The sequence below is a fragment of the Schistocerca serialis genome, unplaced genomic scaffold, assembly GCF_023864345.2.
Source record: "Schistocerca serialis cubense isolate TAMUIC-IGC-003099 unplaced genomic scaffold, iqSchSeri2.2 HiC_scaffold_295, whole genome shotgun sequence".
NCBI classification, from domain to species: Eukaryota; Metazoa; Arthropoda; class Insecta; order Orthoptera; family Acrididae; genus Schistocerca; species Schistocerca serialis.
Genome location: NW_026047863.1, coordinates 30,001 through 35,000, shown reverse-complemented (window position 1 = coordinate 35,000; position 5,000 = coordinate 30,001). Strand labels below are relative to the sequence as shown.

The following is a 5,000-nucleotide window of genomic DNA, read 5'->3' as shown; positions in this document are numbered from 1 at the left end:
TACCTTAACCTCAGCTATATCGTACCTTAACCTAACCTACATTGCGCCTTAACCTAACCTACGTTGTGCCTTAACCTAACCTACGTTGTGCCTTAACCTAACGTATGTTGTGCCTTAACCTAACCTATGTTGTGCCTTAACCTAACCTATGTTGTGCCTTAACCTAACCTATGTTGTGCCTTAACCTAACCCATGTTGTGCCTTAACCTAACCCATGTTGTGCCTTAACCTAACCCATGTTGTGCCTTAACCTAACCCATGTTGTGCCTTAACCTAACCCATGTTGTGCCTTAACCTAACCCATGTTGTGCCTTAACCTAACCCATGTTGTGCCTTAACCTAACCCATGTTGTGCCTTAACCTAACCCATATTGTACCTTAACCTAACCCATGTTGTGCCTTAACCTAACCCATGTTGTGCCTTAACCTAACCCATGTTGTGCCTTAACCTAACCCATGTTGTGCCTTAACCTAACCCATGTTGTGCCTTAACCTAACCCATGTTGTGCCTTAACCTAACCCATGTTGTGCCTTAACCTAACCCATGTTGTGCCTTAACCTAACCCATGTTGTGCCTTAACCTAACCCATATTGTACCTTAACCTAACCCATATTGTACCTTAACCTAACCCATATTGTACCTTAACCTAACCCATATTGTACCTTAACCTAACCCATATTGTACCTTAACCTAACCCATATTGTACCTTAACCTAACCCATATTGTACCTTAACCTAACCCATATTGTACCTTAACCTAACCCATATTGTACCTTAACCTAACCCATGTTGTGCCTTAACCTAACCCATGTTGTGCCTTAACCTAACCCATATTGTGCCTTAACCTAACCCATGTTGTGCCTTAACCTAACCCATATTGTGCCTTAACCTAACCCATATTGTGCCTTAACCTAACCCATGTTGTGCCTTAACCTAACCCATGTTGTGCCTTAACCTAACCCATGTTGTGCCTTAACCTAACCCATGTTGTGCCTTAACCTAACCCATGTTGTGCCTTAACCTAACCCATATTGTGCCTTAACCTAACCCATATTGTACCTTAACCTAACCCATATTGTACCTTAACCTAACCCATATTGTACCTTAACCTAACCCATATTGTACCTTAACCTAACCCATATTGTACCTTAACCTAACCCATATTGTGCCTTAACCTAACCCATATTGTGCCTCAACCTAACCCAATTTGTGCCTCAACCTAACCCATATTGTGCCTCAACCTAACCCATATTGTGCCTCAACCTAACCCATATTGTGCCTCAACCTAACCCATATTGTGCCTCAACCTAACCCATATTGTGCCTCAACGTAACCTAATTTGTGCCTCAACGTAACCTAATTATGCCTCAACGTAACCTAATTTGTGCCTCAACGTAACCTAATTTGTGCCTCAACGTAACCTAATTTGTGCTTCAACGTAACCTAAATTGTGCTTCAACGTAACCTAAATTGTGCTTCAACGTAACCTAAATTGTGCTTCAACGTAACCTAAATTGTGCTTCAACGTAACCTAAATTGTGCTTTAACGTAACCTAAATTGTGCTTTAACGTAACCCATGTTGTGCTTTAACGTAACCCATGTTGTGCTTTAACGTAACCCATGTTGTGCTTTAACGTAACCCATGTTGTGCCTTAACCTAACCTATATTGCGCCTTAACCTGCTCTGTAATTGTTATGCAACTCGTTAAATTAGTGTAGTGTTGCCTAACCGCAACCCTCGCAATATAGTTCGCTATTCGCACTGCCCGGTCCCCTGTGTATCGCGTCATGTTAAACACCTTGCAGGTGTTGCTGACTTTCCACATGCTCCTGCTATACACTGTAATGTGGATAGCAGCAGGACGTACATGCCCCCCCCCCCTTCCCCCCTGCCTTCGCAAGCTGGTCGTTGAGAAGTTTGCATGTTCAATGCCCTTCGCATGCCGACGTACTCAGCCTACGTTGTGGTACGGCCTGTCACCTGTCCGCCGATGTACGCAAAACCCACAAACTGTACTGCACATTGGTCCGTATGTACTGAATGATACATCGTGGCACATGTGTGACCGTACGACGACTGCGCCTAGCAACGGCAGACCATACAGTCCAAATATTGTGCACGCAGCTACGTGTCGTCTCCCTATAAGAGCTGGATTGCAGTGTGGTACGCCATTCAGACGTGTGGGAGGAACGGACGCCCTCGATGGCGATCAGCATGAGCAGTCTGTTGATGTAGTGGAGCGTGTATTCGGACGTAGTCGTCTCTTCTCACACACCGTGATAGCATGTTGCACCGCGTTCCACATCTGCGACATCCTGCAGAGGCCGGCTGACAGTCGTTCGCGCAATGGACACCGCATACGTACGGGGGCTACCTTCCACGTGTTCTCGAGGCGTGCACATGTTGTTGCGTCTATGTGGGCAGACGTAGTGTGTTGTGACACCTGACACAGGCATGCAATACTCGTTGCAAATGGCGATGGACGTCTACGTTTGCTGGTGACGTTACGCAAATGAACAACAGGTAACCCGTTGTGGTGCGGTTGTTCTCGCTAGAGGTGAATCAGTGTTGGCGACGATCGGTCGAGCTATTAACTGGTTGTTTCAGGGATACCCACCATGCCCACGAACGTGAAAGGGGATCTGGGTGTGAGGCGATACGCGGCGGTGGCTGGGTGAGACTGTCCCCGGCCGGTGAGGGGGGGCCGCCCGGCGTGCTGGCAGCGCGGTGCGTGGGCGCACGCGCTACAGCCGGCTGGTGGGGGCGGCCAGTGGCAGGCGCGCCGGCCGACGGACGCGGCAGGCGGCGCAGCTGCGCGCCGGGGCCCCCTGCTCGCGGCGCCTTGCGGCCAAAGTAGGTCCTCGCGGGCCCGGTGCGAAGCGCGGTGGCCATCTGCAGTGTGCTGGTCCGATTGAGGACTGTGTGCGCTGAGGATGCGCCGCCGCCCGGCGCTCGGCGCCGCGACGCCGTCTGCTGCTCGGTCGCCCCAGCGGTTCTCGCAGGTGGTTTGTATCGCAGCTGTGCGGACGTGTTGGCGCGTGCGCTGTGCTGGGAGAGTTCGCTTCGGCACCCAAGTGGGGCTTTTGTCCTTCTGTGGCGCTGGCGTTGGAGCTGCCGGTCACCGTAGGTGGCGCGTGTTGTCTCCCGCCGGCAATGCCACGACAGCACGCTCCCGGGCCTCTGTCGGCAGCGGCAAGCTCAGTTGGGAGCACGGGTGGTCGCACCTAAAGCGTCTACTCGCCTAACTCCGGGCGATTGCGCCTCTCTCGAACCCGACCAAGTACTTAGGACGGCGCTGCGCGCCGCCGGGACCTGAGAGGGTTTCGAGGTGTGTTGTGCAGGGGAGCTCAGCCTCCTCCTGTTTGCAGAATAATTGAGCGGACGCTTGCGTGTTCGCGCGGGCCCCCGGGACACACTCCCGGGCGGCCGGCTGCTCAGCTCTAGTTGACGCAGCTCCCTGGTTGATCCTGCCAGTAGTCATATGCTTGTCTCAAAGATTAAGCCATGCATGTCTCAGTACAAGCCGCATTAAGGTGAAACCGCGAATGGCTCATTAAATCAGTTATGGTTCCTTAGATCGTACCCACGTTACTTGGATAACTGTGGTAATTCTAGAGCTAATACATGCAAACAGAGTCCCGACCAGAGATGGAAGCGACGCTTTTATTAGATCAAAACCAATCGGTCGGCTCGTCCGGTCCGTTTGCCTTGGTGACTCTGAATAACTTTGGGCTGATCGCACGGTCCTCGTACCGGCGACGCATCTTTCAAATGTCTGCCTTATCAACTGTCGATGGTAGGTTCTGCGCCTACCATGGTTGTAACGGGTAACGGGGAATCAGGGTTCGATTCCGGAGAGGGAGCCTGAGAAACGGCTACCACATCCAAGGAAGGCAGCAGGCGCGCAAATTACCCACTCCCGGCACGGGGAGGTAGTGACGAAAAATAACGATACGGGACTCATCCGAGGCCCCGTAATCGGAATGAGTACACTTTAAATCCTTTAACGAGTATCTATTGGAGGGCAAGTCTGGTGCCAGCAGCCGCGGTAATTCCAGCTCCAATAGCGTATATTAAAGTTGTTGCGGTTAAAAAGCTCGTAGTTGGATTTGTGTCCCACGCTGTTGGTTCACCGCCCGTCGGTGTTTAACTGGCATGTATCGTGGGACGTCCTGCCGGTGGGGCGAGCCGAAGGCGTGCGACCGCCTCGTGCGTGCTCGTGCGTCCCGAGGCGGACCCCGTTGAAATCCTACCAGGGTGCTCTTTATTGAGTGTCTCGGTGGGCCGGCACGTTTACTTTGAACAAATTAGAGTGCTTAAAGCAGGCAAGCCCGCCTGAATACTGTGTGCATGGAATAATGGAATAGGACCTCGGTTCTATTTTGTTGGTTTTCGGAACCCGAGGTAATGATTAATAGGGACAGGCGGGGGCATTCGTATTGCGACGTTAGAGGTGAAATTCTTGGATCGTCGCAAGACGAACAGAAGCGAAAGCATTTGCCAAGTATGTTTTCATTAATCAAGAACGAAAGTTAGAGGTTCGAAGGCGATCAGATACCGCCCTAGTTCTAACCATAAACGATGCCAGCCAGCGATCCGCCGCAGTTCCTCCGATGACTCGGCGGGCAGCCTCCGGGAAACCAAAGCTTTTGGGTTCCGGGGGAAGTATGGTTGCAAAGCTGAAACTTAAAGGAATTGACGGAAGGGCACCACCAGGAGTGGAGCCTGCGGCTTAATTTGACTCAACACGGGAAACCTCACCAGGCCCGGACACCGGAAGGATTGACAGATTGATAGCTCTTTCTTGATTCGGTGGGTGGTGGTGCATGGCCGTTCTTAGTTGGTGGAGCGATTTGTCTGGTTAATTCCGATAACGAACGAGACTCTAGCCTGCTAACTAGTCGCGTGACATCCTTCGTGCTGTCAGCGATTACTTTTCTTCTTAGAGGGACAGGCGGCTTCTAGCCGCACGAGATTGAGCAATAACAGGTCTGTGAT

At 51.4% G+C, this 5,000-nt stretch overlaps 1 non-coding gene across 1 annotated transcript in view; it reads left to right on the top strand.

Annotated features, from left to right (window-relative positions):
• Positions 1–3,456: 3,456 nt before the first annotated feature.
• Positions 3,457–5,000, top strand: part of LOC126444683 (small subunit ribosomal RNA) — a 1,909-nt gene continuing 365 nt past the window's right edge. Inside the window, exon 1 of the ribosomal RNA XR_007582690.1 lies at positions 3,457–5,000. This exon is cut by the window's right edge and continues 365 nt beyond it. This is a non-coding gene — a ribosomal RNA (small subunit ribosomal RNA).